The following is a 14,478-nucleotide window of genomic DNA, read 5'->3' as shown; positions in this document are numbered from 1 at the left end:
TATATGGTCTGTATATGGCTTGTATATGGCTTGTATATGGTCTGTACCTGGCTTGTATATGGCTTGTATATGACTTGTATATGGTCTGTATATGGCTTGTATATGGCTTGTATATGGCTCATATATGGTTTGTATATGGCTTGTATATGCCCTGTTTGTATTGATGCTACCTGCAAGTGTTGAAGCCTCACTAACAAGAAATTCCAAGCCCTGGGAAAGATAAATCTTCTTCCTCATTTTGATCATGAAAGCTCATGGAAGATTTTCAATTTTGAGGAAAAGGAATAAAGTCACTTGGGTCCGAATTTCCATCCCGTAGAAGCTTTGATTAGCATCCCATCCTCAAGGTGGAGGGATTAAAATCAGACAGCAGTGATAATAATGGCCGTGGAGAATCAAAAAAGTCCTTGAGTACTGAAGTGCTCAGATCATGTGTCTATTACCAGAATGGGTAAGAACAAAGCGTTCTTCTAGACTGACAAAGGGTTGCATCCCCTACCTTTTCAACCACTGGCACCACTAATCCATTCTGTGTCTTCCTGCTCTCACTGAGCCTGAAGTGAGATGGAAGTGAAAACTTAAGTTCTTCTCAAGTCTTTCCTGCTCTGGAAGTTGTGTGTGGTCTTCTAGATCCCCCCGTGATGTGTGAGAGTGTTTTGAAGCTCATTCCCCAAAGTAACTCTCTCCCCAGATTTTCCTCCCTGGTTTTTGGCATGTCTACTGTTTGTCTTAACTTAAATCTTTTGCCCCAAGTAGTAAGAGCTTGTCCATTTACCTTTCGATGTTTTTCAAGGAAAGCCTTCCACTTAGCTGCCAGTTCACCATGAGAGAGTTACAAGGCAGGTGAAACAAAGACAATGGTAGAGATGTCAAGACAAACACAGTTCCTTGAAAACAAAGTCTGCATTCCTTCCTCTGGAGCCAGGTACCCACAACAGGAATGTAGGCTGCTGGGACAAAGGTGAAGTTTAAAATGTCGTAAAACTCTCCCCCCATGGTTAAGCTGCCTTATTCTGACTCATCATTCTCGTGGTGGCTGTACACCTTAGACAAAGTGGATTCTGACTTTGGCTACTATCAGTATTTCTGTGGAGGGACTGTCCTTTGGAGCTCCCTCCTCTGCCATTTCCACTGGTATCGCCTCCAGGCTTCCTCAAAACGTCTGACATTTTCAAGCAATTAAATAGCTTATATGTACCAATTTAGTCCTCACGATTTTTCTTGATAGATACTACTTTTTTTCTGTTGCAACAGCTGAAGATAGACGTTAAAGATAGACACACGCAGGGTCACACAACCAGCCAAGTGGAGAATCCAAGTTGAAACAGAGTTTCATCTGCCTCCTGATCATGATGTCATAGTGGCCAACTGTAGAAAGAAGGCAGCAGGTGTTCAAAGACCAGGGATTATAAGAACATGGTAAGATTTTTAAAAACTCTTGCAATATTCCTGTGTTTGAAGTGATTGGCAGTAAAATTACAAAACTGAAAATATATGTAGGAAGCTTAGTGGCCTATTTCATGCCCAGGGATCAATGGAGAAAAGCTCTAAAAGATGCGGTCGATAGTGGCAGTCTGGGGAGAAAAGAAAGACAGTTGAGCCCCTGGGTCATTGTGGGGAAGACTGAGGGGTCCTGGGAAGCCCCCGGAGTGGGGCGGTGCTCTCTTCTGGTTGCCCCCTCTGCAGACAGCCCCGCCCAACTTGCTCCCTAGGCTTGCACGATGGAGAACCTTCCCCATTTTCTGGCAAAAGCCCCAATCTCTCCTGCACATGTGTTCCCCCTCTCTTCCTTCCTAGGAAAGTGCCTACACAACTTCAGGTGTTGGTGTAAATGTTCCTTCTTCCAGGACTCCTCCTCTGATTCCCACAGCACAGCTGAGAGCCATGATATGAAGATAGCCTTCACTTTGACTCTTCTTCCTCTCCCATTCCATGTTAAACTAGTGACAGAGTCCCATCTGTTCAGACTGTTACTACTATCATTCCCTTCTCCATTCCCTCTTTGCTGTTGTGTTAGGGCCTTCACAACAGGCTTCACCTGGAGCCCATTCTTTCCTCAATATGGAACAATTCATTGCGTCCAATCCACTGAAATGGAACCTTAATAACAATGGATTAGAGAAGAAAGCTTTGCCTCTGCTCCTTCAAGTAAAGGAAGGCTGCTATTCCAGGGCTGGGATGCTGAAGCTGCTTGGAGGGATGAAGGAAGAAGGATGGAGGAGATGAAGGAGAGGCTGTGTTAAGCACTTCAACCTGGGGGAAGACACAGAGGAAGGAGTTACCTGATAAAACTGCAGAAGGAAGGGTTGTGTAAAGTCAAGAAGAGGAGCCCCAAGAGAAACGCATCCCCTGGTCGGGGCCTGAAGTGCTGGGGGGAGTCAGATTGGATGCCTGTGCTCAAAGAGGGGAGATATTGCTGGGGGTGGGGGGAGGTGGTTCATGGAGCCCCAGACAGGGTGGGAGGTGGGTTGTGGACCCAGGAGTTCAGTGGCACGTCATCCTGACAAGCCCGGGGTCACTGTTCCAGGAACAGCCTGGGACCCAGCCCTTGGGGTTAGAGGCACAGAACATCTTCTGCCTGAGCTGAGGTGGTTTCTGATCATTAAAGTCCAGATGGGCAGCAGTTGAGAGGTGAAAAGCTTAATCACACGAGAAAAGGGATCGAACAGCACTGGAAGTCTTGGCACCACTCAGAGGTGGGCGGGGGAGGAGTAAGAGCGAGTTTTCGAAGATACCAGTCTCCTCAAGGAAGGAAAAAACCCAGCTTTCAGAGATTTAGACATACACCCAAATGTTGAAGATCCAAGGTTAGGAAGAGGAGGTCTTATGAATTTCCCAAGGATATATGCTCACCTAGAACAAAGAAGTGAGACACTCGTAATAACCTCCGTACTCCCCTCCTGGTCCCAGAAAGTTCCTCCCCCAAACAGAAGTCTGGAATGCAGGTCTGAAGGCAGTCTGAGGAGGACTTTCTGCTCAGGTCCACCGGGGTCCCCAGGTCCCCATAATTTCAAAATCATTGGAATAGGTTTAGCATGGCAGGTATAATCGGGCATAATTGGAATCATACTTTCTTTTTCTTCTTTTAACTATCAAGTAATTTTTTGGCATCACCGCTTGCCCGTGGCTTACAAGCATGTCTTCTGTCCCGCCTCCTGCCACTCAGGTGCCACCGCTGGGCTTTATGGCGTGTTAGGTGGGGGGCCCTCTTTTTGGCACTCCCGTTATTCTGACGCCCTCTGTTCTGGGCTGCTCCTCAGAAGTCAGCCAGCAGGCACAGACCCAACTGCGCTCACCCGGGAGGCCTGAGTGAGCAGCTCAGTCAGAACACGAGCTACCAGGTGAAAGCCAGATAGCAAGACTGTGCTTATTTGGCATTGTCTCCCTACAAGTAGGTGCACAACAGTTGTACAAAACGACAGCGGCCCCCTGCTAATGGTGATAGTGATAGTAATAATCACACCTAGTGGTTTGAGCTTCAGGTTTTCATTTATGTTTTTCAGTACCAAAAACCTGAGGCTATAGACGTGATGGGACTTGCTCAGTCCTTGGTCTTCTTGCCCTATTAATTATCTCCTCCAGTGACCTCATGTCATGGCTCTAAATACCCTCTGTATATGGACGACTTACAAATCTTTGCTTTCCTCTCTGAACCCTCCTCTGGCCTCTCTTTCTCGCCATTTGAATGGGCATCTCAAATTCAACAAGTCCAAAAACAAATTGATTTCGTATCCCATCTCACACCATCATACCGTCCACACAAGCCGCTCCCAGCCTCACCACCCCTTATTCTATTTCTCTCTGTCTTTCTCATATCACTGAGTGTCTTATATTTCCTGAATATTCCTCCTCTCCTTCCCCTGCTTCCCACAGCCCTCCCCCCCAACACACACACACGCACACACCCACATGAGTTTGGGTCCCCAATCCCCTACCTCTGTAAAGCTATTCTTTCATTTGTTTAAAAGGTGGTTAAGATTCAAGGGAGCTTCCATTGAAAAAAAAATACCTTCAGTGCACTGAAAACTTTTAGCGTTTGGTATATTCCCTCCATCTAACCTCATTTTCTCTACTAGATTGCTAAACCCCTCTGGGGACTTATGTTCACATGGTTTTTCCGGAGTGCTTAGGACAGGACTGGGCCAAGGGTAGGAGCTCACGAAGCAGAAGTGAACTGATTGTTGCCCGATGTGCAGATATTTCTCTTAATGCCCAAGCAGAGGGAGAGTTGATGTGAGCTCTCTCCCACGTGAGCTAGGAAGACGTGGGTTTAGTTTAATAGTTCATTAAGCATATTTTGAGAAGCACCATTTTCCAGGGCTGGGCAATGGAAATTAACTGAAACCTTGAGGCAGTGGCTCAAGAACACATAATTCCCTACATCCCAATCTCTCAGTCCTGGTACAGTGGGACCCACAGTGCAACAGAGAGACTCAGGACAACCTGAGCCCTGGGGCTGAGAAAGAAGCCAGTCAAGGTGGGTGTAAGTATCTCTGCCCACAGGCCATTCTATCAACCGGCTACTGAAGTGCACAGTGACCGCCCTGAGGGAAAACTAGCTGAAAAAGACGACAGAGAGTACCCCAGAAAGGGAAAAGGCAGAAGATGCCAGAGGGTAGTGGCACAGACCTTGGACCCCACACCCAGGATAAATGAAATGATTAACTTCCAGGAAAAGAGACACAAGACAAAGTCGTGAAAACAGAGGACTTTTCCCCAACACCAAGCTCTGAGGCTACATTTTCCACTACCCCTTAGCTCTCCACACTTGCCCAGAGGGTACCCCAAAGAGTCCTCCTCATAAAGGGGCCGCCTCCCCCTCTGCCAGTTGCTTCTCCTTAAACTGGGCATCACCGCATTCAAAGCGATTAAAAGTTAGTGCTTAGAGTTAAGCAGAATTGTGTATGAATCCCAGCTCTGCCACTTAGTAGAAATGACACATTTGTGAGAGATTTAACGTCGCTGGGCCTCAGTTTCTCATCAGAAAAGGGAATAATAATGATGTTGTCATGATACTTAAATGAGATAATACATACAAAATCGAGCACGGTGCCTGACATACAGTGACTATCCAGTGCCTGGTCGCAATTTTATCATTATTAGTATCACGATTATTTCGTGGTTGGGCCCAATGGCACAGGGCCCGGTTCACTGCCAACAGTCACTTCTTTGTGTGTTTTCTTTCTTTTTTTTTTTTTTTTAATTTTTAAAATGTTTATCCATTTTTGAAATACAGAGCCTGAGTGGGGGAGGGGCAAAGAGAGAGGGAGACACAGAATCCAAAGCAGGCTTCAGGCTCTGATTTGTCAGCACAGGGCCCGACGCGGGGCTGGAACACACGAACTGTGAGATCATGACCTGAGCTAAAGTCGGACGCTTAACCGACCGAGCCGCCCAGGTGCCCCTCTGTGTGTTTTCTAACATGGAGTTTCTGGAGTGTTTGAGATCTTCCATAACTACGTATTAAATACACGGGAATACGCCTGAGGGGTCCTGTGTCCAAAACACCTCTGAGGACGCCTGGCCAGCTCTGTCTGTAGAACGTGCGACTATTGATCTCAGGGTCGTGAGTTCGAACCCCACTTGGGGTGTAGAAATTACTTTAAAAAATAAAATCTTAAAAAACAAACAAACAAACAAACAAACAAAACACTTCAGTAGGAATTAGCTTCTCAAATTCCTTTCTTAGCCATGGCAACAGTGTAAGGAAATGGCACTGACTTCCGGGGTCAAGCGGGAGCCCCGAGGAGCTAGGAAAGGGCAAAGATCCCCTCTCCGAGGTGCCCTGATGCCTCGTCTTCCTCAGATCCTCTGCAGTGTGTTGTATGTGGACACACTCCTTGAGTCCTGACTACAAAAGCAATTGGAAAACCCTCAGACTTGGCTTTCTGAAAAGATTCCTGCTAAGTCACTTCTCTCTAGCTGAAGATGGCCTCGTGTTTTCCTCTCATCCTCTCAGTGGGTGGGTTTGCCATAAATAGTATGAGATGGGGAGGCATTGGGGCTGGGCATAGGGCTGGGGGGAATAAGTTTGGAAGCCCCACCCCCATCTCCAAGTGTGCCCCAAGCACCCAAAATTATGGTGGCTAAAGCGATTGTACGGTGTGGTCGCAACAACACAGGGCCCTGAGATTCCCCTTCCCCTCAGGTCACACCTTCTCAGAGCTCCGTTTCCTCACCCCGAAAATAACCAGCCTGTCACCTCCCTGAGAGGTTTGTGGTTGGGAGCTAATGAGATCACGTACCCTTGTTCCGGCCCCTGGCACCCAGGGGTTTGGTCTCCTGAAATGCACTCTAACCAGCCCCTTCCCCTCCATCCTACACATTGCTGCCTGAACATTCAGCTCCCTCCTGGGAAACGGAACTCCTAGTGCTTTGGGCAATGACAAGAATCCTTCTCAGGTTCTGAGAGAGAGGAATAAAAGCTGGCCGTGAGGGGGTGGGGGTGAGCCGGGAGGCCGAAAGAAGAAATAATACTCAAGAAACCCCCAGGAGAAAGAGAGTTGTTGCAGGACCAAAGAAAATGGAAGACTGCCTTGCAAACTGGTCCTGGTCACCTTCTGGCAGGACCAAAGAAGGCAGATGTTTTTCCTTAAAGAACAGAGTCCGGGGCGCCTGGGTGGCATCCAACCCTTCCTGCTAGAGAATTTTTAGCCTGAGATACTCAGCTGATTTGCAGGAATCTCCTCCTGGCGGCATCCTGCCCATCCTTCCTGAACAAACATCAACATCCAGAAATACCTTCGCCCTCAACTGCCACACACACTGTCTCTTAAGAGCCAAGATGCCCAAGAGAAATGAACTGTGGATGAAGAAGGACTGTGACGCAACTTTGAAATGCTGTCTGGGCCCAAGTAACACCCAGTCAGCCTGGTCGTGTGGCTCTGCTTTTCTGGTTAGGGGCCAAACTCCAAGTCTAAGTGGGGGGAGAAGACTGGGGAGTCTTCACTGGGACCCCCTGGGTCCCAGTTGATTACAGTAGCAACTGTTATTGAATAATGAGACCATATGCAGGGGACCTCATGGGCTGTTTCAGTAGTGGGCCAGATAAGAAGGAAGGGATGCTGGGCAGAGAATGGCCTGGAAAAGGTCCCCAGGTCATTTCTCAAACGTCACAGATCCAATATCCCACCAGGCTAATGACAGTCTAGGCTTGGGTAGATCCCAGAAGCAGGGGGGAAGGGGCTGACAAGGAAGCCTGTCTTTCCAAAGAGCATCTTCTGCCTTCTTGGGGGCTGGCTGAGATGAGGACAGTGGGACTGGTTCTGGTCGTTGTAGGACTTTGTATTGAAGACCACATATTCTGAAGGAGAATGCCATATTGCCTGAATTTGAATCTCACACTCTTACGAGCCCTAATGGCCTTAGGCAACCATTTAGCTTCTCTGTACCATGGCCACCTCCCACTTTATGTTGTGGATATGAAGATTGAGTTTATGGCTTGTAGGTACAGTATTAAGCACAGGTGTTTGCAGTTTCTTATCAACTGTGTGGCAAGCGCTGGGCTGGTGATCTTCTGCATCACCCCATAAACCTTCCAGTGCAATGAGGAGATTATTATTATCTCTACTTTCTAGGTGAATAAATTGTGGGTCAGAGAGGTTAATTAACTTTGTAGAATGTGCAAAACAGGTAAGTGACAGAGGCATCTGACTGCACTCATTCTACATTCCAGAAATGGGTTCCCGTAGGGATTGGCACCATGACCACCAGAACTGCGGCCCAATCCTGGTCTCCTCTCCTTCCCTCCGATGGCCCTGGTCTCCTGTGGCCCAGGCCTCCCTTCCCTACTCTGCCCAGAACCACACCATTGGTCTCTGCTCTAATTCACCTCTGTGTCCCCTTGGCTGCGTGGCCCACTGAGGTAAGAGAGCCAAGTGGTGGAGGGTACATGCTTTGGCTTCCAACAGAACTAGGTATGTAGAGGGCTCTGACGCTTGCTGGTCGAAAGACTCTGGACAAGACACCTCGCCACCCTGATTCTAAGCCTCTTCTTCTGTAAAATGGAAGCTATAAAACTCCTTTGCATCGTCATGTGACATTAAAAGAGATCGTATATATATATATATATATATATAAAATGGGGCGCCTAGGTGGCTCAGTCGGTTAAGCATCCGACTTCAGCTCAGGTCACGATCTCGTGGTCCATGAGTTCGAGCCCCGCGTCGGGCTCTGGGCTGATGGCTCAGAGCCTGGAGCCTGCTTCCGATTCTGTGTCTCCCTCTCTCTCTGCCCCTCCCCCGTTCATGCTCTGTCTCTCTCTGTCCCCAAAATAAATAAACGTTAAAAAAAAAAAAAAAAAAAGAGATCGTATATTTAACAAGCCCCTGATACAGTGCCTGGAACATTGTAATTCCTCAATGGATGGAAGCTGTTGCTCTTCTGCGTACTTGCTGGGCATTTTATACGATTTATCTCCTTTAATTTGTAGGATGGTCCTATTTGCAGATGAGGGAACTGAAACAGAGACTAAATCATTTACCCAATGTCACACAGTTATTATAGCACTGGGATAAGCTAAACTGTGTCTCCCTATCTCTCTGCCCCTCCCCTGCTCACACTCTGTCTTTCTGTCTCTGAAAAATAAACATTAAAAAAGATTTTGATAAAGCCTGATTCTGAGGGCAGAGTGTGTAGTATCAACATTATACTGTAATGATTATAGTTCCATTTACTGCCCCACTACAGATTTTTACTGTACTTAGAACTTGGATGGAGGAAACCATAATAGATTTTTTTATTTTAATTTTTTCACAAAGCAAAACCAATACCACTTATTTTCATTATTTTTTAACGTAACATTTATTTCACAACTCCTGTATAATGTGCCTTGTTTCAATTTAAAGAATCTTGGGAAGTATTTCAAATGTTAGCACATACATGCTAATGTGATCTAGCTTAGAAATGCCAAAAGTCTGAACAATGTACAAAAATTATTTAAATGTGTAAGGTGCATTTATTCACGAATTACATTCAGTTTGAGGAAGTACCCCAAAGCTCATTAACATTTAAGAAACAGCTGAATAAAAAAGGAAAGAAAAGAAATAACTGAATAGCTTCTAACTGGGCTTACAGCAAAATGAAAATTATTACTTTTAGGTTTTTTTCTATACAAGTCATCTAAAATTTAGATTCAGGGGCACCTGGGTGCCTCAATGGGTTAAGAGCCTGACTTTTGATTTCGGCTCAGGTCATGATATCACAATTTGTGAGTTCAAGCCCCAAGCGGGGCTCGGTGCTGTCTGTGTGGAGCCTGCTTGGGATTCTCTCTCTCTGTGCCCCTCCCCCATTCATGCATATGTGTGTGTGTGTGTGTGTGTGTGTATGTGCGCGCGTGCGTGTGCTCTCTCTCCCTCTGTGTCTCTCTCAAAATAAATAAAATCAAGTTAAAAAATTTAGATTCAGGGGCGCCTGGGTGGCGCAGTCGGTTAAGCGTCCGACTTCAGCTCAGGTCACGATCTCGTGGTCCGTGAGTTCGAGCCCCGCGTCAGGCTCTGGGCTGATGGCTTGGAGCCTGGAGCCTGTTTCCAATTCTGTGTCTCCCTCTCTCTCTGCCCCTCCCCCGTTCATGCTCTGTTTCTCTCTGTCCCAAAAATAAATAAAAAACGTTGAAAAAAAATTTAAAAAAAAATTTAGATTCAAAATTTAAGTGCTGTCAAAATTTAAGTGAATGGCAGTTTGATCACTAAATTTGTGTATATGTACCAGTTTAAGATACTTCATGCACAGTAGATATTTAGTGCCCTAAAACAATATTTAAGAAAGCTTGAGTCATTTAGCGGACGATTAAAGTTAACCAAAAAGTTAGATCTCCTATATGTTGATGTAGAAGTGGGTATAAAGTCATTTTGGGTCAAATAAAATTATGTTGTAAATGTTTAATGACTGAGTCCACTCAGCCATTAAGACTTTTCTAAATATATCACTCTATCTTCAGGCAAAAATTTTTATTATGAAGTTAAATGAAGTAAATACACAATGTCTTGGTTTGCAAACCACAATTATTGTGATATTCACACACGCCGCTTGCCAGACAGGTTGGCCCATGCTGATAACAATCAAATAAGGAGAACATATGGCAATATTGCTTTCAATATACAGACACGGCTGTCCTCAATTAGGACAGGGAATGAACTGGTCTGCTTCCTGGATTCTGTGGAGTTACCAACCTCAGCCTCACTCTAAACGGCTTCTGCAAAATCGGGTTATTCACGTTGCCTACACAAAACCCAGCCAGCTACAGTCCCCAACGCCACCTACATTTATATATTTACTTTGTACTGCGTATAATTAAAATTTGTGTTTTCATATTTTATTTCTCGGTTTCTTGGGAAGAGAAAGAAAGCTAAAGAAAAGAGATATCGCAGGAGGGTCAGACTGTAAAGTCACATTTCACACAGAACTAAGCCAAATAGCTTTTCAATTTAAAAGATACTATAATCAAAATGCTATATCTATATATAAAAGGAAATATAATCTCCCTTAAATCTATATTATTCCATGATAGGTTTCCATAGCTATCAGTATATAGATAGCTAGATGATAGATCAATAAATAGAATGACAGATGATAGATAGATAGATAGATAATAGATAGATGATAGATAGATAGATAGATAGATGACACATGATAAATAGATGATAGATAGATAATAGATAGATCGACGATAGATGATATCACATCTCTCACCTGCACTAACACATAAATGATAGAGAGGGAGGGAGGTAGATAGATAGATAGACAGACTTAAGGATAATAAAACTATCAGTGTATGTATATGTCTTCCCACAATCTGTTCAGTTATCCATTAAGTATGCTTTTAGAATCAAAATTTGTCATTACCATAGCAGGCTCAACATGGTACTCCATTAGAAATGGCTCCGTGATTTGCACATTTGCTCGTGATGACCATTTACAAAGATGTCTATATACATTAGCAAGAAATAATCCTGATATCGAAAAGAGAATGCTCATTCACACCCCGAGATGGCTGCATGCTCTTCAAATATCTCCACCAAGTTTCTCTGTGCCAGCTCTCCCATTACTACTGACAGCACACCTTCTTCGACTTGCTCCACATTCGTCTTGCTTCTGGGGGATGCATTCTTTCCTTTCTGCAACTTTGGGAAGAATTCCTTCATATTTCTTGGTGTCCTTATTGTCCTTTTATGTGCTACTCAAAAGTATTTTGTCTTAATACTTTTCCCAGCACAGAAGACCCAGTTGTCTGTAAAACCAAGGTTAGTGATAGATGCACTCCTCAGTTCAGTGCCTCATCACTGAGTCTGGCTGCTCCATCATCGTATGTTCCGGTTAAGACTATTTTCCCATCTGGCATGGACTTCACAAACCCCATAAACGGGGCCACATCTTTTCCCCACGTGTCAAAATATTGGGTGCCTAATACTTCTTCTATTTTTCCCTCTACCGAGGCAACACTGGCTCCTCTCCTAACATTATCATAACACCACTCATTAGAACACCCTCTTCCAGGCAGATTTTGGGTCCCACCACATTGGCTGCTCTACTTACCATTTTTAAAGGCAAACTGATTCTCAGGGCAAGCTTTTGACATCTCACAGTTATATCCGGAAGGGTCTGTAGATCATGCAGCCATGACCCATGCTGACCTTACAAAGAGATTTCCAAAACTTGCATCCATCTGTATTCCAAATACTTGAGAAGTAACATACGTGTGGTAACCATGCTGCGGCCGCTACCACCAACTTTGCATCCTGCCACCCTCATGGCTGGCACTTTTCATCAAATAAGTTCCAGCCTCCTCCCCACCCGTCTGCTGCACGTCCCTTCCTTCAGGTCTCTCAGCGGTCAGTTCCGCCAGGAGACCACTGCCAGCATGGTCTCCTCCTCCTCTGCTTGCTCCGGGCTCGGCTGGCTTCCCCCCCACTCGGAGAGTGGCCTGGAAGAAGCCCAGCATGACTGATGTTCTGTGGGGGTGCTAATCAGTTATTCGGCACGGTATACAATGCCCCTAAGTTCATTAGAAGGATCTATCAGATATGCTCGCAGGTCCTCTCTGTCGTGCTGGGTGTCCACATTTAGGTATTTAATCTAGGGGATGGGGTGGGGGAGAGAGACAGAGAGGTGAAAATAAAATAATAAAAAGAAAAGAAAGGGGAACAGAAGAAAGGAATTAAATATGTAGATGACACGGGCGCCTGGGTGGCTCAGTCGGTTAAGCATCTGACTCTTGATTTTGGCTCACGTCTCCATCTCACTGTTCGTGGGTTCAAGCCCCATGTCAGGCTCACTGCTGTCAGCACAGAGTCCCCTTTGGATCCTCTGTCCCTCCTCCTCTCTCTGTCCCTTCCCCACTCATTCTCTCTTAAAAATAAACATTAAAAATATTTTTTAAAAACCCATGTTTAAGCAGCACTATCAACAATAGCCAAAGTATGGAAAGAGCCCAAATGTCCATCGATGGATGAATGGATAGAGAAGATGTGATATATATACAATGGAGTATTACTCAGCAATCGAAAAGAATGAAATCTTGCCATTTGCAACCCTGTGGATGGAACTGGAAGGTATTATGCTAAGCGAAATTAATCAGAGAAAGACAAATATCATATGACTTCACTCATATGAGAACTTTAAGAGACAAAACAGATGAACATAAGGGAAGGGAAACAAAAATAATATAAAAACAGGGAGGGGGACAAAACAGAAGAGACTCTTAAATATGGAGAACAAACAGAGGGTTACTAGAGCGGTTGTGGGAGAAGGGATGGGCTAAATGGGTAAGGGGCATTAAGGCATCTACTCCTGAAATCATTGTTACACTCTATACTAACTAATTTGGATGCAGATTTAAAAAAATAAAATTAATTTTAAAAATGTTTTTTTAATATTTTAAAATTTAAAGTATGATTGATGTATAAAAAGCTGTGCATATTTAATGTAAACAACCCATGACTCTGGGGATAAGTATGTACCTGAGAAAACCCATTGAGAAAATGGGTACAACCCGTTGTACCAGCAAGGCCATGCACATATCCATTGCCTCTCAAAATTCCCTCCCATCTCCAATATTATTATTTGTATTATTATTATTTATTTCATTTTGTGGCAAGAATACTTAACATAAGATCTACTCTCGGCAAATCTTAAGTATATAATACAGTACTGTTATCTATAGGCTCTTGCTGTACAGTAGATTCCAGAACTTATTTATCTTATATAACTAAAACTTTGTTCTCCTATCTGTTTAGGATGTCAACGAGTCCGTCTGTCCATGACCCTCCTCCCATGCCCTGGTGACCAGCATGCTACTCTCCGCTTCCATTAGTTTGACTATTGTAGATTCCACATATAAGTGAGATCACACAGTATTTTTCTTTCTGTGTCTGGCTTATTTCACTTAACCTAATGCCCTCCAGGTCCACCTTGTTGTCACAAATGGCAGGATTTCCTTCTTGTTTAAGGTTGACTTAATACTCTGTTGTATATATTCACCGCATTTTCTTTATTCATTCATCTGCCAGACACTTAGCTTGTTTCCATGTCTTAACTATTGTAAATAATGCTGCAATGAACACAGACACACAGATATCGCTATGCAAGAGTGATTTTAATTCTTTGGGATAAATACCTGGAAGTGAAATGACTGGATCAGATGGTTTTTCTATTTTTAATTTATGGGGGAACCTCCATACTCTTCTCCATAGTGGTTGCATTCCCACCAACAGGGCGCGAGGGTTCCCTTTTCTCCGCATCCTGGCCAACACCTGTTTTCTTTTCTTGTTTAAACAATAGCCAACCTGGTAAGTGTAAGGCGATATCTGAGTGGTTTTGATTTGTATTTTCCTGATGATTCGTGATGTTGAGCACCTTCTCACATGCGTGTTGGCCTTTTGCATGTCTTCTTGGGACAAATGTCTGCTCAGATCCATAATCCCGTTCCATTACAGTATCAAATGAAAATCCAGGATCTTATCATCTAAATCAGGTCCTGGGGTGGGTGAGGCTGCCGGGTGTGGTGCCTTCGGTCAGATGAACTCGATAGGCATATATCCGCTCTCCACGCACCTCACATAAAAGAGCAGGAAACAGTAACTGTAATAAATACCTCCATTCAAAAGGAGAGAATGTAAGGCACTTAACAGTCACTGGTCTGTGAAAATTCAGCACTACTGTGGCCCAGAGAAACAGGAATGTTGAGGCCCTTACCCCAAGAATACCCACAGTAAAGAACAGATTGATAGGGGCAGCATCCTTAAGCCATTTCCCATTCACCGCTTTCTACACAGAACAGAGAAAGGCCCAGTGCAGTAACTTTCTCATTCTCATAACTTCCTCAGCTGATCCATGGAACAAGCACCAATGGAGTCCAGTGGCACCTGAGGTGGCCGATGCTTGAGCATTTGTTGTTCATCCCAACTTTGCAGTCCCTTCATGATGCTCTTGGCCATGGGCATTGGCCACTAGGACAGGAGAAGGTGGAGGGGCATGGTGACC

The 14,478-nt window shown here is 44.7% G+C and overlaps 1 pseudogene; it reads right to left on the bottom strand.

The window, feature by feature from the left end:
• Positions 1–10,978: 10,978 nt before the first annotated feature.
• The window catches only part of LOC121035334 (protein FAM3C-like), an 11,703-nt pseudogene continuing 8,203 nt past the window's right edge, over positions 10,979–14,478 (bottom strand).

Source organism: Herpailurus yagouaroundi, unplaced genomic scaffold (assembly GCF_014898765.1).
Source record: "Herpailurus yagouaroundi ecotype Mexico unplaced genomic scaffold, PumYag 161, whole genome shotgun sequence".
Taxonomy (NCBI): Eukaryota; Metazoa; Chordata; class Mammalia; order Carnivora; family Felidae; genus Herpailurus; species Herpailurus yagouaroundi.
Note: the sequence above shows the minus strand (reverse complement) of the source record. Positions and strands in the feature narration are given on the sequence as shown.